This window comes from Candoia aspera, chromosome 5, assembly GCF_035149785.1.
Source record: "Candoia aspera isolate rCanAsp1 chromosome 5, rCanAsp1.hap2, whole genome shotgun sequence".
Taxonomy (NCBI): Eukaryota; Metazoa; Chordata; class Lepidosauria; order Squamata; family Boidae; genus Candoia; species Candoia aspera.
Genome location: NC_086157.1, coordinates 27,778,602 through 27,804,275, shown reverse-complemented (window position 1 = coordinate 27,804,275; position 25,674 = coordinate 27,778,602).

Here is a 25,674-nt window from a genome sequence, read left to right as displayed (position 1 = left end):
GAATCATTTCCCTAACACAAGGGAGTATCCCAAGAAAATAAATGCCTTTATATTCTTTGCAAAAAAAGAGAAAGAAAGAAAGGTTCAAGTTGTAATGAGATTTATGGGTTATTAAGATGTGAAAATGCATAATTATATCAAGTCTTTCTCAGTTATATCTAACCAAGTCCAATAAGGATGTAATCTCATTAGACTCAAATTTAGTCTGTGCTATATTTCTAATATTTGTAAAACATTGTTGCCTGGTGATTAAGGGAATGGCATAAAGACATTAAAAATCTGCAAGTAGGCAGTTCGCTATTATATGAACAGCATGAGTACTTCTGAAAAAAAAAGTATCCAAGGAATTATATGATCCTGTCTCTACAGGAAATACAAGCTAGAGTGCTCAGCATCGATCCCACGTCTATTGCAATTATACAGAACTGACGTGGAATCACATTTGTCTGATATTGTGAATTAGATACTTGATAACTCTGAATGTAACAGCCATCGAGAAAATTATAAATGCCATAGAAAGGGCTTAATGGAATAAATATCATGGGGAAAAAAACAGATTAAACAACATGAGGAGGATTGCTTTATGTCATTCCTTACCATTGAAATGATACCACTACAGAAAGAAAAGGAGGGAAAAACAATTCAGAGCAGATGGCAAGTCTTCTTAAGCAAATTAATGGATCATACATCTCTGAAAAATAAAGAACTGGATTATTTGACATGCTCTGCAATTACATTGGACTCATTGCTTTCAGTAAATGTTAAAGGACAAATTAACATTACAGCTTTTTTGGCTATGTTCTCTATGTATTTTTTAAGCTTGTAATTAAAATGGTAAATTATTACTGCAGAAAATTAGAAGATTTAATGTAATTCAAATATTGTGATCATTTGATCTGGATCATTATTAGACTTAAAATATTTTCCTCCTCAATATTTGATACGTAGTGCAAATAAATATGCATACATTTCCAGGAGTGACATGGGAATAAAAGGTATAGAATGGTATAATCTAGATTTCAACTGTGATTTTCAAGTGTTTTTGTTTTATTGTTTTTAAGAAGGTGCACATATGGCAAACACAGTTTGAGGTTTCAAAAAAGGATCAAGCGTAGCATATAGCATTGAAAAAAACGCTAAGACTGGCTAGATACACTCAGTGTGCTAATCCATCAAGCAAGGTTTCCAAGTCACAAAGGCTGGGTTTATTTATTTTTATTTATTTATTTTAAAAACTTATATGGCCACCCATCTTATGAAACATAACTCTGGGTGGCTCACAACAATAATAGGTTTATAGGCATTTATTTATTAACTTTGTACATTGCACAACCTTCCAGATTCTTGGAGGTTTGCAACGATAAAACAGTATAAATAAAACATCGATGGTAATAAAAAAAAACACACACACAATCCCAAACCACATGATACCAAAAAAAAAAAAATAGTGTAAGCACTAATAATTAATGAAGTTAATAATAAATACAGATAGCAAGCAAGATCTTTGGAAAGAGCTCAGTTTTGATTGGCTTTCAAAAGGCCATGGTGGTATGGGCCAATCTTGCATCTAGAAGGTAGTTGTTACAGAATATAGGTACCATAGCAAGAACAGCGACATTTTCCAGACTTATGCCCTTTATCTTCACTAAAAGGCATCCAGCAGAAATCACTATGACATTATGCGCATCATGCTGTCATCCCAAGATATTGTTCCATGGGGGACATCAGTTGCCCCCCACGGTTGGGGTCACCCAACAGAGTAAGCCAAAAACATATACTCTTACATTATCTGTAGGACAGTAGAGATCAGTGGCCTAGGTGTCAAACCCTAGTGGTTTCTCCTGGATACCTTTTTTGTGAAGTGAAGGGGCCTGCATTCTCCATTACTACATCCTGCACATAGCCGGAAAGGAAGATTGGAGCCATTACAGCTCCACTGAACCAGGCAAAACTGCTGAGATGTCCAAGGGAGCAAATAGGGTCAGATTCCCCAGTTCCAGTGTAGATCATCCACCAGTAGAACCACAACATTTTCAGCCCCATATCACAGCTGAAAGCCTGACTAGAAAAAGATACTGTCTGAGGGTCAGTGGTTTTAGAATTGCCTTCAGATTAAATTTAGTATTATGGAACCTGATGATGTTGTTCCTCCCCAGAGGAAGTGTCTATGTATTCATCTTAAAATTCACTTATGTCTTGTCTTATCTAAGAAGAAGGAACAGTGCTTTTCCTTCCTCTTCTCCTTATTCAAATGTGATCTTATTTCTTCAAGATAATATCCATGGTGTTGCAGCCAGCTCTTCAGCATGGCACTCATTTTAAGATGAATTGCCTAAGTCATAGAATTAGCCTCATGCCATTCTCATTAACACAGCAACATATTCATAAGTCTTGAGGCAGTATACCGTTCCAATAACTTCCTGACATTCAGATAACCCAGAAAATGATTCAGTCAACAGTTTATATAGCTTAGATACTCTGTCCTTTATAGATTTAGAACTTGAAAGATTTATCTCTTCCAATTACTCTTTCATATCAGCTATTGATATATACTGTTTGCCATGAATAATGTTTCAAAAACAAGGTAATACATTGTTTTTGAGATGGTAGAAATAGATTTCCTAAAGTAATTTTACTTCATCCATATTTTATTTACCATGGAAAGAGCTAGTATTTTCCATACCAAAGTTAACTTTAGATTCTGGTGGTTTTGCTTTCTGCTTTCAACATGTGTACTGAAATAAAACTAATCACCATAAAAATAATAAGACTGATGGCCCATGAAATCTGTTCTTAAATCGACTTCTAGTTTAAATACCAGTTGTATTTACAAATTCCAGGGAATCGGTCAATAACAGAAAATATCAGTGTAAATAATATGACTCATTTGACTCTTGTTCTGTCCTCTTGGATATACCAGTATGTATTTTATTTAAAAAGAATTATATAAAGCTTACAGCAAAAGAGGAATGTGCTTCTTAATGATATTAGTGTAAGCTTCTCAGGGCATTAATGAAAAAAAATGCCTGTACCGCTAGAAGACTGCAACCTTCATCTATCAGGACAATAAGAATTATGAATCATCTAGATCAGTCATTACTCTGATAGCTGTAATACCAAAAAGTGTATGTCCTTACACACTTGCATATTGTGATACATATGTTTAGTTCACTAAAGCTTTGCAAAGCATTTGAACAAGATGCTTTACAGTGCAACTTCAAATGATTAAGGCAGCTGCTTCAAAAGCTCTTCCCATCTGTCTCTGGATCCAGGTGGATGCATAACCAGTTCACTTTGTTTTCAAAGGCACCTGCCAAAACCTTCTGAAACAGTCAAGGGAGCCTTGCCAAAGATGTAGCCATGTTAACAATGCAAAGAGAGGTGTTTTATTCACAATCCTCTCTCCTTGTTCTGAAACACTTCATTTGAATGCTCTCCACAGCCCTATTGTAATGTATGTTTTCTTCTCTGTCTGCTGGTGATCCCCCTCGCATGAAAGACATGAGCTCACTGCATTGGAAAACACGCTTTGCATGCAAGTGCATGTTTCCTGCATCTCTAGGTAGGCCCAGGAGAATTTTTTTCTGGAACCCAAGCTAGAGTGGAGTATTTTTTGGATTGAGGATTGCATTTAAGCCTTGAGTAGAATGCTGAGTTCCAGTCCAAAATTTCAATAAAATCAGTTCAATGCAGTTGATGTATTTAATAATTTTCTATTTCTGGCACATTAAAATTGCAATTGGGTGGCAAATTTTAGAGACCCTCTGTGCCTGCACTTAAGAATTTAAAGGACCACAGGGAGTCCTGGGCAGAGATTACAGATTGCACGCCCTGAGGTAGAAAATATTCAGCTAGACAGTCCATTGCTCTGATTTAATATAAGACAGCTTCTTACGATCCCTCTTTTTTCTCCTTTTTTTTCTTTCTCAACCCACTTATCACATAATTGCTTTTTATTCCTGCAATTGTATTTAGTCCTCGGCCTGTTTAAATTATACTTGTAACTTTATGAATGAAGGTGAAACCATATGACATATAACCTACTCCCTGAGAATTGTCTATGTTTCATAGTTTATGGCTGTAATAAATGGTTTAATTCTACAAAAAAGTGTTGTAAAAAAAAGTTTGGGAGACTGAAAAAGGCATTGTTCATAAATCTCCAAGACCTGATTCCTGATCCAGCTAAGTCTTTTTCTGTAGTTCTCTTCTTTCTTTCTCATCTATCTGTAAATGCAGAACCCAGAGAATGATGTAATTGCAATGTAATTAAAACTATTTTGCATTTTCCAAATGTTTTTTAAAAAATATTTCACATTGTACATTTTGCCAGCTTTTTCTCTTGTTCTTTTTCAAAAGGTGAACACTTCTGGTTTCTGGAACCAATATTTATTGGTCTTTGAAATGGTCCTGGCTGAACTTGAATGAAAGCTGCTCTGTGTAGATCATTTAGTGTAATACTTCTGTTTAATACTTCTTTTCAGTTGTTTGGCAATCCTAATGGGTCATTTCTTTTCAAGTGGAATATATTCCATCCTTTTCTTATTTCATTTATCCTAAATCTTTTCAATCCCCCTCTGATCCCTACAAAACTCAAGCTCAAAATTAAGGGATTATGTGCAATAATATGTATACACAAATATAATTTCCTGGCAGCTATCTTATCAATATCCTATCTCCCTTATAGCTACTGATTTTTTTCTCCCTCTCTTACATGTTGCTCTGTTATTTTATATGGCATTTGAAATCACCCCAAGAGGACTGGCTATGAATGGGCCTCTGTTGACAAAAGAGGCTTTTTGTAAATGAAAACTCAAGTATAATATGAAAAGCGTTTCAAAGTAGAGGCAGACTGATTGTGTCATGTATCATTTTCCCTTAATGTCGCCTCAATTTTTAAAAGCCAGAGTGAATACTCAATAGAGTTTAAGTGTTAAGATGCAATAAATGATCTGCTGTAAAAATGATGTATACATTCCAGATTAATAATACTTCACAATATTAGCAATGCATCTTGCTATGTCAGACAGACATCTAGTATTATTTACAAGAATCCAATACCTCCCACCCATAAAGAGCCCACTAAAAATATCAGTGAACCAGCACCCACCTACAATATAGTTAAAGAAGACTTACAAAAAATTATTTTAGTTAACATTTTAAAATTAGCTATCTCAGAAACATCAAGTAAGACATACAAAATGCTGATGTGAGAACCAATCTTTCTCTCCTTATTTTTATAGTCATTCATATGTGATCATGAGAAAAGGTGGGGGGAGAGTTTGAACTGGGAACATTTCTAAGAAAATTCTCATTGAGGACACTGTTTACATTCTCAAGTGTATGAAGTGTATGTTTGTATTGTGACTGTGTTGTTTGTTTTGCAGGTTGTATGGGTAGATAGGCAGGTAGATAGGCAGAGAGACAGAGAAATAATTTATAAACCCACACGTGCAGAGCAGAGCAGTGCTATCTTCACTCTATTTCTTACCCATGGTGTCAGATTCTATATGAACCTTTTAGAAAGCATTAGACTACAAACACATTTTATAGGTTACTTTTAAATTAACTTTCTCCCTATTCCCCATGCATAAACACACATATGTACAAACAGCTTGTAGCAGGGACACCTTAGGGTGCAGGTCTGGATCCATGGTAAATATTGTGCTCTATGTGTCCTAGACTACTCTGAGGACCTGGTTAGAAAACTGTTGTGTTGCTTTGGATTTATTCCATCTCTTTTACTTTGGGACTAAGAAAAGTTTGCCAGGGTTTCAATTTGTTCAATTGTACCTTTTGCTCCAGTTCTTTTGCAGAGCATTTGTGGCCATCTGGAGATGTTGTATTGCAGACCTCTTGCTCTCACCATTGGCCATTCTGGAAGAGACCTCCATAGTTGGAGCCCATCAGCATCTGTAGGTTAATCAAGTTATAGCGACTGCAAAGCCATGAAATACACCTTAAAATGGACTCTATAGCCACACTCAGTTAGATTTAATCCATCAAATCTTTTCCACTTCACACCCCCATGCCTTAAGCTGTTCATAAAACCAGAGCACCTAAGTTCTTTGCAATAGAAGAGAGCGTCTGGGAAGTCAGACGTTAGCTTTTCTCCTATTATAGTGGCCAACCAGGATTTTCACAAGATTATCAACACTAGGTCCCCAGAGCATTCAGGGAAAGAATCCATTGTTTCCAATGGCAGATCATTTTACTACTCCCCTTACCTCTGCAGAGGTTCAGAGTCATAGAAAACTTAGCCCCATTCTTTCTAATTCTAAGTTTAGTCAGCATAAAGCAATCTTGTATAAGGATAAATCTTCCCCAAATCAAGGCCTATGGAAGCTGTTCAGCCAATGAGAGTCCTAATTTAATGGACTTCTAAATTAAGTTCAAACTTACTTTTCTTTAGTGAGAAAACTCAGAAGATGAACCTTTGGTAAGAAATTCTTTGCCTGGCATGATGGCATTTATTACTATCACAAGCAGAATTTATCAAAAATATTCAATTGGTCTTGTCCTTCTCTTTTTAAAGAATTATTTTTCTATTATGGTCCCATCAATCTGATATTTCTAAATGATGTAATTCAAGAGTTAACCACATCACTCCAGTTTGGTCCCCACTGTCGACTTCACCTTTGGCTGCTGTGGCCCTGCGTACCGCCGGCGGAGATTTCGTAGGCACTCTTCCATGTTTGGGTTCGAGTTTGGGCTTCGGACAATCGGACACCCGGTGTCCCTCCTTCCCACTGCCCCTTTGCATAGCGGCGACTCCTCTCTTCCTCCCAAAGCCTTGGGGCTCTCTTGGTGGCAAACTGGTCCCCTCTGAGAGTTTGGGTACTCAGATAGGACCACTCAGCCTTTCGGGCTGGTAAATAGGTAAATTTGGCAGTTTCGGCTTTTCCGGCCAGGCAGATCCAATCATAAAGAGAAGTGGGATCGTCTCGGCCTAAAGCACAATGCAATATGTCACTGGAAAGACCTTCTTTAAAATACTCAACTTAGGTGGACTCTGACCAATCAGTAATTTTATTGGCTAGAGCTTTAAACTCTAAGGTGTAGTCAGCTACTGACATCTGGCCCTGGGAGAGCTCTTTCAAGGCTTTCAGAGCTCACTCTTTTGCTAGGGGATCTTCAAAATGCATCTTTAATGCCCACATGAAATCATCAATGGTGTCCAGAGCAGGCATGTCAGCATCACACAGCTGGATGTACTAATCCGCCACCCTCCTCTTGAGCCAGGCTGCAACTGCATTGACCTTGGATCTTTTGTGTGGAAAATACATCCCGAAATCCCTCTTGTAGTTCTTTGAGTTGGTGAGGAAAAATGCCAGTTTCATAGGGTCCCCATTGAATTTAACTGACAGCTCTCTAAAACACCTGCTGGGGCCAGGTGCCACGGAAACGGGCTGCAGGAGCCAGAGCTGCAGGGCCAGATGCCCCATCGCTCCAGGTCACAGAGGGTTGAGTTCTACGTGATGGGAATCCCCCCCCCCACCATCGTGGCTTGTCCCTGCCCCGTTGTTGGTCTGCCAGCCGGTACAGGCAAGGGTTGTTGGTAGCTGCCCTCCCCACTCTTCACTGAGCTATCCATTGACATGGAGAGGTTTTTAAACAAGTTTTCTATAGATTCCATTTTTGCTTCTAACACCCGCAGTCTCTGGGGAGTTGGTGAGTCCCCTCTCACCTGACATCCCAGGGGTCCAACCAGTTTGGTGGATTCCCCCTCTGGTGTCAGCGGTACCCCGTATTTCCAAGATGTTCCTGGCTGTGTCTCATCAATGTCGTCTAGGACGATCAACTTGCTGAGGGACTCCAACAGGCCCGGTCCTTCCGCTAGCACCCCACTGGTCTCTGCCTCCTCTGAATCCAATTCTGTTCCTCCATCTGGGGAGGTGCACTGAACAGCTGGTGCCTGGGATGGTTCGACCAGGACGTCTTGCCCTTTGCCTCGCTCCGTTTCAGGGGCAGAGCTGGAGGGCTCCTCTGGCCCTTCTGTGGTTTGGGTTGCTGTAGCCATCGTCAACTAAAATTCCTCACAAGAATATTCTCTTGGTAGGAGTTAACGAAATTAGAGATTCTCATTTTTATGTGATTAACGCCTACCCAAGTTTCCAACCAGACTCACACAAGAAGCTAATGGATATCTGATTTATTACTGGATAGTATGCAAGTTCAAGAGCAAAGCTGAGAATGGCAAAAGTGTGGGTCTTCCAAACACTTAAAGCTTAGACAGCTCCAATCCTTCCCCCCAGAGTCAGAAAGAGTCCACTCCCCGCAGCCTGCAGGTGTTCCTAGCGGTTCCTGCCGGTCTTTGGGAAAATGTCCTTGAACAGGCAAGATAACCAAATAGACATTCCAAAGTCTCTACATCAGTGCCTGATACAAAAGAACAAGACCAGAGCCCTCCCGGACAGTAACACGTGTCAGCACTAGCATGGCATGAGAACTGGTTACAATGTTCACAATGACATTGGAACAGGAACCATGACACGAGGGTTTAGAGTTCAAAATTGTAAATCAACTATAAAATGTAATAGTCATGTCATACCTAAACAGCCATTATCTTGTGCTTGAATTCTGTTTCAAAATAGATACTGCACAGCTATTGCTATGAACAGCCTATATCATCGCTACACTCTTAAAGAGACTTCTGTGACATCCTTAATGATATAGTGTAAATGATTATCATCCCTAATTCACAATAATGGTTTATTTCATGAATATTAATGTGACCTCATTTAATTTTCTATAGCTGACCTCTGAATTTAATGTATTCAGTCTACAACATCAGTCATTGGTACTGTGACACTGTTATTTCTTGTTCTAATTGTCTAATATTTAAAATACCCAACAATGTGTTAGTTTTATAAAGGCATTGATGGAGGTTTTTATCCTTTCTGAAAGTGTCTCACAGCAACCAATTATTTTGGAATAAATTGCTACAGTTAAACCAAGAAATAGAGGGACACTTAAAATAGGTTTGAAGTGATAGAATACTTCCATGGATCATAGATTCCTAATTTCTTTTCTCTTCTGTGTTTTAGCTTACTACATTATTTTATATTTAGTAATTATTTGTACTCTTGGGTTCTCAGAATAAGAGAATAAAAGAAACATTAACTAAATAAACACTGATTGACTCTGTAATATCATTTTCTGGGCTTTTCATAATTTAAATCCACCCACTAATTTTGTACATACAGCCATAATTTCTTAGAATCAACAGGAGACAAAGATAAAAAAAAATCAGCTCTGCTCTTGCTGCCTTGAAAAAATAATGCTACTCAAAATTATATTCTCAATTACTGTAGATCTTCAAAACAATCTCTTTCATCTCAAACACATCTCAGCGCTCATTATTCATAATATCAATAATAGTCATAACATGTGTTGCATTTACATCCAATCTTCTTCCCAAAGCTCAGGGCAATGGAAATAATACTTCTTTCCTGCAACTCTATCATCATAACAGGCCTGCAAGGTATATTAGGCTGAAAAATAATGAGTGGTTATGCTGAGTAGGGATTTAAACCTGACTTTCTTCAGTCCTAGTCTAACACACTATCCATTAACTGACACTGGCTAGTTCAGGTGGCTTGGTGTCATGTTCTCATTCTAATGTCTGGTTAACATTGTAACGTTTCACATGTCATTCTCTGTTCCGTGTTCCTTCACCCGGAGTTTTTTTTCATTCTTTCGCCCTCCATTGTTTTGAGGGCTTGGAATGCATGTTTGGGTTTGCGCTCCTGTTCAAGGTTACTTTCCCAGGCGCGTCTAACGGCTTTCAGCACCTGGGAGGGGGAGCGTCCTGACGAGCGACGGGGCGGGACCTGCTCACAAGCAAGGCTTTTAAGTTTGTATTTGGCGCGCTTTTGCTCATTCTCAGCTTTCTCTGTATTTGCATACTATTCCTTTAATAAATCAGTTATCTTTAAGCCCGAGCTTGTGAGACTGAGTATTTGGGTTTAGGCAATCATTACATAAAGCTGAGAATCATTTTATCCATTTTCCGCTAGCCCCATCCAATCATTGGATAAGAGGGAACGCTAGCGATGACAGAACCTCAACCTCGCGCAAGTGAGGGAAGCGAAGAAGAGCGGGAGGCGGCCAAAAGCCGGCCAGTGCTAACTTCAAGAGCGCAAAGAGCAGCACGTCGGGAGTTGCGAGATATCCAATTGGACGAGCTGCTGATATCCATGCAGGAGAGTCTTAGGAGTGATCATAGAACCGTTATGGAAAGAACACAGGGGAGGGGGTCTCCACAATTGACCTGGGAGCACGAAGTCCCCTTGTCACCGAGGGTGGTGGTAACTAACCAACCCTCGGAGGAGCCAGTCACTCCGGCCCGAATGAGGGCATTAGAAGATAAAATGGAGTTAATAGTGACGATCCTCAAGGATCTACCCAAAGAGGATCTACCCAGAGAGGCAGAGCCCAACCTGGAGGATTGGGAGGAAGAGCCGTCACAGTACCCCAGGCATAGTACCATGTCGACCCGGGGGAGAAGCAAGACTCGATCAGCCCGTCAAGGAGGGGAGAGAGAGGCAAGACCTCCTAGGGATCGACCACCCATGGGGGCTCGGCGCACGCTGACATTCGCGGCACCGCCACAGCCAGCTGAGCCGGCAAGAACCTTCCCACCCTTTGGAGTGAAGTTCGATGGGGATCCCACAACGCTCTCCTTCTTTATTACTAATGCCAAGCACTATATAGAAGATTGGGGTCGGAATTTTCGGTCTGAACATGGCAAGGTCAATTTCATTGCCAACAAACTGAGAGGAAAGGCAGCGGATTGGTATGTGCAACTATGCCAAGCTGAGGCAACTGAGTTAGAGGACTTCGATGAATTTTTGTGGGCACTTAAAGAGCATTTCGAAGACCCCCTAGCTCAAGAAACGGCCAAAAATGACCTGCGGAAACTCTACCAAGGGTCCCTCTCAGTTGCCAAATATGCGTTGGAGTTTAAAGCTTTGGCAGGAAAAGTGGAAGACTGGTCTGAGCCAACAATCATCGAATTGTTCAAGCAGGGGCTTGAACCCGAAATCCTTCGATGGGCTCTGGGCAGAGACGATCCGAAAACGCTATATGGGTGGATTCAGTTGGCGGGCAGCGCTGAAAATGCCCTACGAACCTATGCCCATACCAAAGAGCTTAGACAAACACGTCTCGCTAGAGGAGCGCGCACATCTGGACTTGCCAGCCGCCCCAAACCAAAAACCTGGGAAGAAGAAAGGGAGCAACGGTTCTCCAAGGGCCAGTGCCTCAGATGTGGGAAAGAAGGACATCGAGCCACGTCGTGCCCAAGACGCCGTCCAGAGGAACGACAGACGAAACCCACGGTAAAGACCCCTGCTCCTGCTCCACCGCGAAAACTGAAGGCAGCCCTCGCGGAACTGGACCCCCCAGACCTTCCTTTCGGAGAAGAGGAGGAAGAATTGGAATTCGACCAGCCGGCGGGAAATGCCTACCACCTGCCCTGAAGGGCGCCCTAGGGCAGGTGGAAGAAACCGGGCGTAACCATGATTCGGTGAGTGGAAACTTCCCCACACTGACTGTTAAAGTTAAACTGAGCTCAAAAACCAAAACGGTGGAAATGTGGGCCATGCTAGACTCGGGTTGCTCCCGTTCCCTAATGCACCCTGATGTCGTAGCGGCTCTGGAACTGCCCACGTTCCCTTTGTCAAGACCCATGATTTTCACCCAATTGGATGGAACTATGGCGGGAGGGAAAGCAGTCAACCTTTCCACGGGACTGGTCGCCTTGCAGATGGGCTCACATCAGGAAAAGCTGCCATTTGTGGTAGCTCCAGTGGGGGGTCCTCTGGTAATCTTGGGGATGCCTTGGTTTGTGCAACAAAACCCTTTTATCAACTGGCTGCATAGAACTGTTACGTTTGCAGATGGATTTTACAAAGTACCCGAAAAGGACCTACTGGAGGACATGGAGGGTGGAGGGCTAGCGTATACCACTGTGCAAACGCTTCAACCTCTTGAGGGACTACCCAATCAATACCAAGATTTTGCTGAAGTATTTGGGGAAAAGGAAGCGGATCGCTTGCCACCCCACCGAAAAACGGACTGTGCCATTGAGTTTTTACCAAATGTAAAATTGCCTCACCCAAAAATATACCCCATGTCTCCCAAAGAGCTTACCACGCTAAGGGAGTTCATTGACAAAAATCTGGCTAGGGGTTTCATTGAGCCGGCAAATTCCCCGGTAGGAGCTCCTGTCCTATTCAGGCCAAAAAAGGATGGGTCATTAAGGCTTTGTACCGATTTCCGCGGGCTCAATGCGGTCTCAATATTAAATAAATATCCTTTGCCCCTGATCAAAGATATGTTATCACATCTGGCCAGAGGCAAAATTTTTTCAAAACTGGATTTGAGAGAAGCCTACTTTCGCATTCGCATAAGGGAAGGGGATGAGTGGAAAACAGCGTTCAACTGTCCTCTTGGGGCTTTTCAATATAAAGTCTTACCATTCGGTTTGTCCGGGGCACCTGGAGTTTTTATGCAACTGATCAATGAGGTCTTGCATGACCACCTATTTAAGGGGGTACTGGTATATTTGGATGATGTATTGATTTATACTGAAACCATGTCAGAACATATCCACTTGGTGCGTCAGGTCCTGGCTAAATTGAAAAAAGCAGAGTTGTACGCAAAACTGTCCAAATGTGCTTTTCACCAGTCGCAAATTGATTACCTAGGGTACCGAATTTCAGCTCAGGGCATTGAAATGGACCCTGCAAAAGTAGAAGCTATTGTGGCATGGGAGCCTCCCCGTACCAGGAGACAATTACAAAGTTTCCTTGGATTCGCTAATTTCTATAGGGCATTCGCCCAAAATTTTGCAGAAATCGCCCTCCCCCTTACTGAACTGTTGAAACTTAAAGGACAGGGGGATACGCGACGTTCAAAGAACCCAGGCGCGCTCCTTACATGGACTCCAGCCTGTCAGCAAGCGTTCGAAGCGCTCAAACAAATCTTTACCACAGAACCAATATTACAGCATCCAAACCCCTCTAAACCCTTCGTTGTACAAGTCGATGCTTCTGATTTTTCCATAGGAGCAATTCTCTTACAATCTGACCAATCGGGCGCTTTAAAACCCTGTGCCTACCTCTCTCGCAAATTTACGGAAACAGAGAGAAGATGGCATGTTTGGGAAAAAGAGGCTTTTGCTGTAAAAACAGCTTTAGAGACATGGCGACACCTATTGGAAGGCACTTCAAACCCTTTTGAAGTCTGGACTGACCATAAAAACCTGGAAGCCTTAAGCACCAGTCGGAAACTCAGTCCCAAACAGCTGCGCTGGGCTGAGTTTTTCAGCCGCTTTGACTTCACTCTTAAATTTATACCTGGCAAGAAAAATTTTTTAGCTGATGCACTTTCGCGCAGACCCCAAGATGCTGGCCCAGGGCCAACGGTCCAGGGCACCGTCTGGACCGACAAACAATTAAGTTTGGCAGCTGTGACTCGCAGCCAAACCAGAGCGCAATCAACTCCGCCTCCAACCGCTCCGCCTTCCAGCCGCCCGCCGTCCTTGTCAATTCCCTCCGATTTGCAACAACAGTTACTTTCCCACCTTAAAACAGATACTTGGTTGCAAACCAATAAACACATTTTAACTTTCACCAATGATCTTGCCTGGCGCAACGATCGTCTCTATGTACCCGAAGCAATGCGAAAAACCATACTCCAGCGCTGCCACGATGACAAGCTAGCTGGACATTTTGGCTACGTAAAAACGTTGCACCTCGTTCGCCGCCAATTTTGGTGGCCAACTTTACTTAAAGACCTAAAGGAGTATGTCACTGCGTGCCCTGTATGTGCGGCGATAAAGCGCAAACCAGGCAAGCCCCAAGGTCTCCTTCAACCCGTGGCCACTCCATCTGTCCCTTGGCAGGATATCTCCATGGACTTTATCGTTGATCTACCCCCTAGTCAACGAAAAACCGTCATTTGGGTCGTTAAAGACTTTTTCTCCAAACAAGCTCACTTTATCCCGTGCGCTTCTATCCCCACCGCACAACAGCTGGCACGCCTCTTCCTCATCCACGTGTACCGCCTCCACGGTATCCCCGCCCGTTTGGTGAGTGACAGGGGCACACAATTTACGTCACAATTTTGGCGGGCATTTTTGAAACTTTTGGGTACGAAACAGTCGCTGTCTACAGCCTGGCATCCAGAAACGGACGGATCTACAGAGGCGGTTAATTCTACATTGGAACAATACCTCAGGGCTTTTGTTAACTACCAACAAGACAACTGGGTCGATTTACTACCATTTGCTGAGGTCGCCTACAACAATGCCATTCATCAAACCACCGGTCAAGTTCCCTTTAAAACTGTTTTTGGACGAGAATTTGTTCCGATTCCTGAACTTCCTCATCCTCAACCGCTACCAGCCACCCTCGCTGGCTGGGCAGACTCTCTCAAAGACTCATGGTCTAATATTCTCCTTGCTCTCAGCCATGCCCAAGCTACCTATAAACGACATGCTGATGCGAAGCGTTCCCCAGAACCATCCTTTGCGGTCGGGGATAAAGTTTACCTATCAACTAAGTTTATCAAGTCCCCTCAACCCTCTAAAAAACTTGGTCCTAAATTTGTCGGTCCTTTTCCAATTGTTGCTCAACTGAACCCTGTTACGTTTAAACTTGATTTGCCTCACAACCTTAAACGTTTACATCCTGTTTTCCATTGTAGTTTACTCAAACCCTGCCTGTCGTCAGACCGTTGGCATCCACAACCCATTCCTCCACCTCCCCTCATGATTGACAACCAGCAACACTTCGAGGTGTCATCTATCCTCGACTCCAGACGCCAGCGCTCCGCTTTACAATACCTCGTCCGCTGGAAACATTTCCCTCATCCTGAATGGGTTGCTGCTCCAGACGTGCATTCTCCTCGTCTCGTAGCCCACTTTCACTCTGCATATCCTGACAAACCGGCTCCCTAATTTCTTTTGGGGGGGCAATATGTCATGTTCTCATTCTAATGTCTGGTTAACATTGTAACGTTTCACATGTCATTCTCTGTTCCGTGTTCCTTCACCCGGAGTTTTTTTTCATTCTTTCGCCCTCCATTGTTTTGAGGGCTTGGAATGCATGTTTGGGTTTGCGCTCCTGTTCAAGGTTACTTTCCCAGGCGCGTCTAACGGCTTTCAGCACCTGGGAGGGGGAGCGTCCTGACGAGCGACGGGGCGGGACCTGCTCACAAGCAAGGCTTTTAAGTTTGTATTTGGCGCGCTTTTGCTCATTCTCAGCTTTCTCTGTATTTGCATACTATTCCTTTAATAAATCAGTTATCTTGGTCAGGTTGGTCTTTTTTTTTTTTACTCTTTGGGTGGTGGGGCTGGGCCTTTTTTTCTGCATTGTCCTTATAGCTGAACATATTCCATTAGCAAGTGTAATTTCTCCTCCCCCACCTTTACTGCCTCCTAAACTAAGCATAAATGTGTTTTTATTTCACCCCTTTAAACATACTGCCCCCTTATTGAAAGAATTTTAGCTAGCTTTAAGTTTTAGCCATGTTTATGATCACGCTTATACTGTTTTATGATATTGATAGGGATAAAAATAAAAGTGTGATTTTGCTCTCTCTCTCAATTTCCAGAGAAGTTTTTATAAAATGGAAGTGGAACTAAAAGATTACAGTCTACCTGTTAATTTTATTTACACAATACACCTGTGACATCTACTGTAGCACAGGTAAAAGAAAAAGGAATATACCATGTTAATTTTCTGACAACACCCAGTTCTCCCAGATGCCTCTGTTCCATGGAGTAGCAAAATCAGTAGTGGTTAGAATCTCACCAAAGAGAAGAATGTGTATAAAAATTCTCAGCATGGATGTCTGCAGCAGAGATGATGTCAAAATGACAACACATGTGCAATGACATGATGGGACAAATCCTTTGTCTACTAGTATTTTGACATCTCACACAAGTACATAAATCACAATATTTGCATCATGACATCATGAGCCATATTTCATCAATAGCCTACTTGGGATTCCCATGATTCTCAGAACCTTTTGTTCTACCATTCTTTCCCTCTGACCATTTCACCATCTCAGTACTTTTTCCTCACTGCCATTCATATCCTGATTAGAAGGATGACTTCAAATTAAATTCTCACTGTAGATTCCCCATTATATAAAATAGTTTACAAAATGAAGATTGATGTTATGTCAAATAAAAGGCTATGTGGGGTTCAAGGCGAGGTTTATCTTCTATCACACTTCAAACAAATGAAAAAAGAAAATGGACCTCATCTCTTTTTGGACAGAAAATCCATATAGTACATCCAGTGGCTAAAAATACTATACAAGAGACTTCAACAAAACTTTAAAGCAAGGGTGGAGAGAATTTTGATGGCCAGAGATCCACTAAGTGTTGAGAAAGGGGCTAGAATAGTTGAGGCAATGAAGCAATGTCCATAGAGCCTTCTCATAGATGGGAAGCAGGATTTTTGGAGGGCTCCTGGCTTTGAAGAACTGTTTTCTTTTCCTTTTAACTGTGTTAAATCTATTTTAGGGATCAAAGATCAAATCCATACAGTATGCATCTCAGGACAACAGAAAATCACAGTGGTATTTTGGGACAATGGTAGGCAAGGGTAGGCAAAGGGGTATGGGGAGCCCAGAAAACAGGTGAAGGAGTACAGGTAATCTGGATCATCCCTCCTATTCTTTGTAAAATGCCAACCTTAGTTTAAACAAATGGAAATATTATGGACATGTCTATATGTATCTATACGTTTGTGTGTGTCTTTATGTGTTATGAATACACACACACACACACACACACACACATACATATACACACACCACATACATGGATCTGTGAATGCCTGGCACTATACAAAGTCAACAGGACACTCAGGACCTTCCTCAAGAACTCAATGGGACTGTGGAAGACAACACTGGAAGTCAACTCAAGACAGCTCACATAAGCGGCCATCAAGTGCTGCATATACCAAGGTGATACACTGTCCCCACTGCTGTTCTGCATGGGCTTGAACCCCCTCAGCCAGATTATCACAAGAACTGGATACAGATACAAGTTCAAGAGTGGAACTACCATCTTGAACTACTACCACCTCCTCTACATGGATGACATCTAGCTGTATGCTAAAAGTGAACGAGACATCAACTTACTGATCCACCTGACATGGATCTACAGTGAGAACACTGGGATGTCATTCAGACTGGAGAAGTGTGGCCAGATGGTAGTGAAGAGAGGGAAGGTAGTTAAGACAGATGTGGTGGAACTACCAGCAGGCCACATAGCAGACATACAGACCAGCTACAAGTACCTTGGTATCCCACAGACACATGGGAACCACAATGAGGAGACAAGGAAGACAGCAACATCACCACCAAAGGATAAGACAGGTCCTAAAGAGCCAGCTCAATGGGAAGAACAAGATCCATGCCATCAATATGTATGACCTCCCAGTCATCAGATACCCTGCTGGTATAGAGAGCTGGCCAAAGGAGGACATGAAGGCTGCTGATGTGAAGACCCAGAAGCTCCTCACAATGCATGAAGGCTTCCACCCCAAGTCCAACACCCAGAGACTGTATACAAGGTGGAAAAAAGGAGGGCGGGGTCTGGTGAGTGTCAAACCCACTGTCCTGGATGAGACCCAGAGCACCCAGGAGTACATCACTAAGATGGCACCTAAAGATGAGCTGTTGAAAGAAAGCCTGAGGCAGCAGCAGACATGGAAGGAAGATCAAAGTGCCATGCCAAGACAAGACCCTGCATGGGATGTGCCATCGACAGATAGCTGAGGTGGCTGACTTTGGGAAATCCTACCAGTGGCTGGAAAGGGATGGACTAAAAGACAGCACTGAGGCACTGATCATAGCAGCACAAGAACAGGCACTAAGCACCAGATCCATAGAAGCAGGGATCTACCACACTAGGCAGGACCCTAGGTGCAGACTGTGCAGGGAGGCCTCAGAGACAGTCCAACACATAGTGGCAGGGTGTAAGATGCAGGCAGGAACAGCATACACTGAACGGCACAACCAAGTAGATGGCATTGTGTACAGGAACATCTGCACAGTGTATGGACTAGACCCTCCCAAGTCCAGGTGGGAGATTCCACAGAAGGTTGTGGAGAATGACAGGGCTAAGATCCTGTGGGACTTCCAGATCAAGACAGACAGGCAGGTACTGGCCAATCAACCGGACATTGTGGTAATAGACAAGGACCAGAAGACAGTGGTGGTGATAGATGTAGCAGTGCCAAGTGACAGCAACATCAGGAAGAAGGAGTATGAGAAGCTGGAGAAGTACCAGGGCCTGAAGGAAGAACTAGAGAGGATGTGGAAAGTGAAGGCCAGTGGTGGTAGGGGCACTTGGGGCTGTGACCCCCAAGCTGGGAGAGTGGCTCCAACAGATCTCAAGAACAACATCTGAGCTTTCTGTCCAGAAGAGTGCAGTGCTAGGAACAGCTGAGATACTGCGCAGAACCCTCAAACTCCCAGGCCTCTGGTAGAGGACCTGAGGTTGAAGAAGACACATACCACCCATAGGTGTGAAAAGGGAATTTTTTATATCCTACTCTGTCCATGTATAGTTTATTATGTATGTTTATATATGTATTAATTGAGTCATAGATAGATGATTATGTTCAGCAACCCATATGAGAAAACAACCAATACAAGGAAATTAATCCATTTTAAATGTTTTAAGAAGTTTAAAAATGTAAAGTTTCCCCTTGCATTTTTCCTGCATGTCTGTGAAGAATATAGAACAATTTGGAACTATAGGAAATATAGATTATTTGTGGACTACATGATATGCTAATACTTCTTTTCCAAGAGAATTTCCCTGGTTCCTTCAGTTCTTGGAGTAATGCCATTTTCCATTCAGTAAAATAAATCCTGCTGGGCCTCTGTCCTACCTATAACTGGATGGATAATTTTCTTTGCAGAAACCTCATTTTGCATGGTACTGAAATTTAAGGTAGGAAGAATTCTGGAAACTCTTTATTAGGCTCAGCTGAAAAGTGCAAACTAATGAAGTATTTTGAGGACTCTTCCTCAGGCTTAATAACAAAGAAGAAAAGGCAAAGGGAGGGTAGAATGACTTTGGTGTTAGAGGATGGGGTAGAAGCCCAAGTAGGAGACTTTATGCACTTAAAATAGGGACTCAAAATGTTCTTTGAAAAGTTAATTAGATTAGTTTATGCCCCATGGAAAAGATCAAAGGTTGTGCCAAAAATAGAGTGGGTCAAAGAAGCCAAAGTTGTTCTTCATTTAAATGATTAAAGCTGGTTAAAAATAAAAGTCTCTGGCACAGCTTAAAACCCATGGAACTTCCTTTGTAAGGCTGAGAAGAGAAGTAAGGAAAAACTATGGCCCTCTGTGTGCTGGCAAAGATGTCTGTTGAAAATACAGAAATACTTCTACATTTTTTTTAATAAAAATCCTTTTCTTAGGTACAGAGACCATCCAGGTGGTATGTGACATAGAAGAGAAATTTAGGATGCAGACAGTGGAAAAGTCAGTAAGTCTGATGCTCTGCTCCTGTAATGGTTTATGGAAAAGGCCCTGGGAGACTGGGCCAAGAAACACTGCTTAAAGAACAATCAGATAAGAGACAGCATAGCCTGCAGCTGGATAGTGGGTGGGGCAAGAGGCTCAGAAGAGACCCTCCCTAGTTTATTGGGCTGTAAAGGAGACAGCAGGAGAATTGTACTTTGAGACTTGCAAGGTTGATGTCAGCCTTACCAGGTAGACCAGACAGGAAACATGACCAGATGAGCTAATTCTACTTTATTGTAAAGCTGCATTAACATAATCTTGCAAGTCTCAAAGTATAATTCTCCCTCTATCTCCTTTACAGCCTGAGAAACTAGGGGGGGTCTCTTCTGAGCCTCTTGCTCCAGCCACTATCCAGCTGTGGGCTGTGCTGTCTCTTATCTGATTGTTCCCTAGGCAGCATTTCTTGGCCCAATCTCCCGAGGTCTTTCCCACAAACCATTACAGCTCCTGAAAATGTATCACTGCTCCCATTGCAAACTCAAGCCATTCAGAAACAAAACAAGGTCAGGTGTTTAGAAAAAGCCTAAAAAAGAACTGAATTTAATGGGCTGGTGTTTACAGTGACATTGCTGTCCATTTAAAGCAGCACAGGAGTGCCCCTAATGTTCGCAAAAATAATGTTCAGAGTCCTGGCAAATGTGTCCTCTCCCTGTGTACCTTGACCTGCTGAACTGAAGCTGACAGCCCGTACATTTCAGCATTCAATTGAGCTTATGTCTCCAAAATAGAAGCACTGAGTATTAAATGTAGTGACAAGCTGCTTTAACTTGGCTGGGCTTTGTTCCATTTGCAGTTGTGAACTATCAACATAATTGACCCCAGAGGCAAATTAAGGGAGAGCCTAATGTTTCTCTTTCTTCCTCCTCCTCCTCCCTTTCCCCAGTTTTCTCCTTTTGTTTGTTTGCTTCTTCCGCCCCACTACTGTGAAGAAGTCAGGACAGATTAGTTTCACTTGATAATCTGAACAGCGATCTAATAGAGGACAGCTGTGGCATCTGAGTCCCAGGGCTATTTACTGCCAATTAGAATGAAATCCCAAACACATTCGCTTGCTTAGGCTCTCAACATGCTCTTCCATAGTGCACAATCTTTCAGATGATGTTCTCCTGCTCTTTCCCAGATCAGGATGTGTGGCCTCTCAGTCAGTCAACTGAATCTGAACATTAAAAAAAAGAAAAGAAAAGCTGCTGAACAAATTAGTGCCTGGCAAAAGTTAGCTACTCACTTAAAGGCTATTGTTTCTCCTGTCAGAAAGGTCCACCAAGGCATTTAGCAAATGGAAACTAGAGGGAACCAGCGATAATCAAAAGCATACTGTCAGCCCCTGTTGTGTGTGCAGCAAGAAACAACACATTTATCTAGGTAAACAGCCCTCCAAGGTGCCCATTTTCCAAACAAGCCAACAGCTTTCCAGAATGTAAAATGTCTTCAAATGCCTTACACTGAAAAGGTTACAGCCTCAATTCTGGGGGAGTTGCAGTGGGAAGGTGTGTGAGCAAAGCACACACAGCAGACTGAAGGGAGTGCATATGCCAGCATGAAAACAAGCATGTCAGCAGGCCGCTGACACCATTTCAGAGCTTGGTAAAAAGAATAAGGAATGTTCTTAGCATTTACACACACACACCTACATGCACATACATACAGACATATACCTTCTTAGGCCTCATGCATATGTCTCTGGTGCTTGGCAGCACAGAATAAAAATGTAGCAAACTGAAAGACAAGGGGAAAGCAACGGCACTCATCCATCTCATCACTGTCACTTCACCATAACTATCCCACCAAGATGGGGGCGGGCGATAGATTTACTAGGCAATCATCAGCACATCTTGCCATGAACTGCAGGTCCCTACATGAAGATCTCGGTGTAACTTTCTGTCTCCAGGCTTTGCCCTCAATAAAGAAGAAGACATGAGTCAATATAATAGGCATGGACCGCAATTTTATTCAAAATTAGGAACTGTGTTCAAAAGTCAACAGAGTAAGTTTAGCCAGACCACTCCTTACACTGCTTAGGGTAATTCTTCCCAAGCTCTAAGCTCTGGACCACCTAACTAGGCATTCTAATCATTCATTGCCTGTCCATAAGGATTGTGAAAAGCCTCAAAGGAGTGCTCAGATCTGACTGAATCACCATAGACCAACTTTCTGCAAGCTGGGACATTGTATGCTATATATTATCAGTAGAACATGAAGCTTCATTTCACTGAGGAACCAAACAGTAGTCCCTCCATTCTCCCCTACGCACCCTGAAAAAAATGCCAGACAGTTGTTATACTGATCACATTGCATGTTCTTCTCATAAGACAAGCCAGCACTAAATATAGAAATCAACAGTATAAATTAAATATACAGTATATAGAGAGAGACAGCTTCAAGGTAGGCCTTTGAATCTGCAGGGAATTGGTAGCTTCTTCTAATGGGCTTAGGAACTTTCTTTTAATATATAATTTGTGCTTGTTTCCTATATTAACAAGGAAAAAAAGACTCCTAGCACGGACTCTCGAAACATTTGTGTAAAGCTGCCCATGTTATGCAACACAATAATTCCGCATCATTACTGCAACAGACTAAAGTTCTAATCCTAAGAACACATAACATATATCTCAACAGAGATGGTTAAGATCCAGCTTTAGATGTTCACAGCTGGATTTGGGAAATGTTCAGAGGTTTGCAAAAGCATGGCTAAGCCAAAAAATGCATTGACTGTTGATTTCAATGACATTTTAAATTCATTTTGAAATCGCTCCAGGTTTTTATCTCCTTTTCTTTGAAAGTTAAATGCTGCAGATGTGCATGATTGCATTCTCATTTAAATAACTAATAGTTATGATTTGAAGATTAACTGTGTATAACTTCTTCATCTGGATGATTGTTAGAACAAGCATTTGCAAACAAAGCTATATAAGAGAGCTTTGTGGAAAATATAAATATACCCACATATATATTACACATAGGTTTGCTATAGTACATAAAATACACAATTGCACTTACACTCCCATCCATGTGCACATGTATAGACACTCCACCCCATCCCATCTTTTTCTTAATTGCTGCTACTTTCTGGAGAGGAGACTGACCCCATGGCCACTAGGCACTATTCATAAAAAGGACTGGCAGTGGGTGTAGGGAGGTGGGTATAAACCTTACTTAACCTTGCCATGCACAGGATTTGCAAAAATATGGAGGGGGAGTTGTCACTTATTAGTTAAGAAGGGCTAAACTGAGAGTTTTCAGAGTCAGCAGTTGACCCACATTGCCTGGAATGGCGTTAACCATCCATTACTTTGCACAGTTACACTAGGTAATTTGCTAGTTGTTCTATGTAAGATCAGAAAGATTGATCATGGACTATGTTCTTTGCCTTCCCTGAAGACACACTTTTAGGAAAGTGTACATAATTAAATTGCAGAACTAATGATCACAACCTGGGAGGATAGCAGGAAAATGACACTGAATAGTCCAGAGTAAATCAACTATATTGATAGTTGTAAATGTAGAGAACATGAATAGCCAGACAGTTTTCTGAACAAGACAGAGCAATAGGCAGAACAGCCTTACACCTGCTCTATTTTTCCTATTTATAACTCTGTTAACTCACACTGAATGGTGAATGCAAATATCATTGTTGCCAAGCTTCAACTCAAGACCTGTGATTCCTTCTATCTGCCTGATAGCAGTTGAATATGTTTAGAACTCTTCAACAAGTCTGGCATCCAACAATCATTTTAAGAGAGTTTAAAATGGTATTGAAGAAGCTTTAGCATGTAAATGTGAAGAAGAATTCACACCACTATTGTTTCTAGTCAAAATTCAAGGGCATTTGGAATAACAATGGGATTAAAGCCATGCAGTGTGTTCTCTCAAAAAATCTTTGGGTAGATGAAGGAGCTCTTATCTATTTGTAGGCTAATAACAATATATTTGAACACTTCCAGGAATGTAATACTTCCCTTCACAACTCCAAAAGCCTGACTATTAAGAACTTTTATTTAAGGTCTGACCATGGATTGTGATTAGAAACAACAGGACCTTCATTTTCTCTCAATGACTCTTAAAGTAAAACTCTTTACGTTAAAACCGTTAACATGGACGAGCTTCTCCTCCCATGTTTATCCATCTTTTTTCTAAGTGAATTGAGCGATAAATAATGATTTTTTTTGTACAGCATGTTCCTATTCCATATTTGGGTTTCTGCCTGAAGAATTGGGTAGGTTTGGGAAGATTAATATTGTTGCTTTATGACATCATCCTCAAACTGACACCGTGTATATCTTAATAAGCTTAACAAATTGTATCTTGTGGTCTTGCTGCTTTGTGCTAAGGTGATGATGTCACTGCCTTCTAATGTCACATGTAGATTTTGGGAGGAAGCCTGAGCATTTCTACTGGAAGCAAGCATTACGGAAACCAATTAAAGTTGATTCCAAGGAAAGAGTTTAGTATTGGCATGTAAGGCAGATGGGGTTCTATCAAATGTTCTCTAATTATGGTATTTATTTCAATAGCAGAGCATTCAGTAAAATCAAAGGATGAACAAATGATTTCATCTTGCTTGTACCCTCACATTTGGTTTATTTTGTTTGGTACCCTTTAGTATGCAGTTGGTTCAATAATTCTTTCTTTTTGTCCTCCTCATTGGACATCATTTGTCCATACTGCAATTGTCTAATTCTATTAGCTGTAATGACCTGCAATAATATGTTTATATGCATGTTCTGTTATTATCACCAAATCAATGTCAGCAGTCTGATACCATTTCCACTCCTTCCAAAATGTGTGTTGCTGCCACCTACAGGCATGTGGTCAAATAGGAACAAAGAGGGAAAAGGCAGTAGCAGTAAAAAGACCAGCTTTTAAACAAAAATGCATTCACAAGAGTTCAGAATAGCCTAAAATTATTAGCAGAGTATCTGGATAAGCAGATTGAATTCAATGACTCAAGACTTTAGAAAATATTTCACCATTTCAAGACAAGCTCAATATATTTGAAGCAATGGATGACTTTTTTAATAGAGTTCTTTGAATCTTGCCTCTGCGATAAATTCAATGGGAAATCTTAGGGAAGCTAGTATCTCAGTTTTTGTTTCCTCTTTCCCACAGTGGGATGAATAATGTTAGCAGAAAATTGGACTATGCAAGCTGATTCCAAGGAATTACAAAATTCACACACTTAACTTGGTTTAGAAACAAAACAGCTTGAACAAATCACTGATAAAAAATACTCTTTGAACACTATATTCTGGAAGTCCAGTAGGCAATCAGTAGAGGCTTTGCCATAAACATAGATTATCCACAGCACACTTTCCCCAAGTCAAAAAAACACATTTCCTTGGCATCACCCAGTTCCTAAGCAACATGTACACTGAGCAGATCTGCACCCAACTGACTCCTGTTAGTATACCTTTAAGATGTTCTGGAAATAACAACAACAACAACAAGCACACTGAAGTCAAGAAGAAGGTTAGTAATGAATACATCAGAAGAATGAAGATCTTAAAGTCCAAATTCAGTGATGGAAATACCATCAAGGCTGTTAACACCTAGGCAATCCCAGTCATTACATATACAGCTAGAATAGTGGACTAAAGCTGAACTAGAAGCCCTGGTTAGGAATAGCAGAAAAATAATGACAATGAATCATGCCCTTCATCTCACAGCAGTGTTGACAGACTCTATTTACCAAGGAGCATAGGTGGGCATGGAATGTTGCAAGTACACCAGGCAGTTGAAGAAGAAAACAGGGCACTGGAAGAATATCTAAAGGATGGTGGAGAAGATGCAGTGAAGCTAGTGCACCATGAAGGCTTACTGAATACCAAGGGGACCAAACTGGCCAAGCAGAAAGACCAAATGAAGAATAGAAAAGAGACATGGCAAGGCAAAGTATTACATGGCCAGTACCTAAAATAATTAGCATGCAAAGGAGATAACAACAAGACCTGGCAATGGCTAAGGGTGGGAAAGTTGAAGAAAGAGACAGAGGGGCCAATTCGGGTTGCACAAGACCAAGCCTTAAGAAGAAATGCACATAAAGCCAGAACTGAGAAGACGGCAACAGACAGCAAATGCCGCCTCTGCAAAGAAGCTGAAGAAACAGTG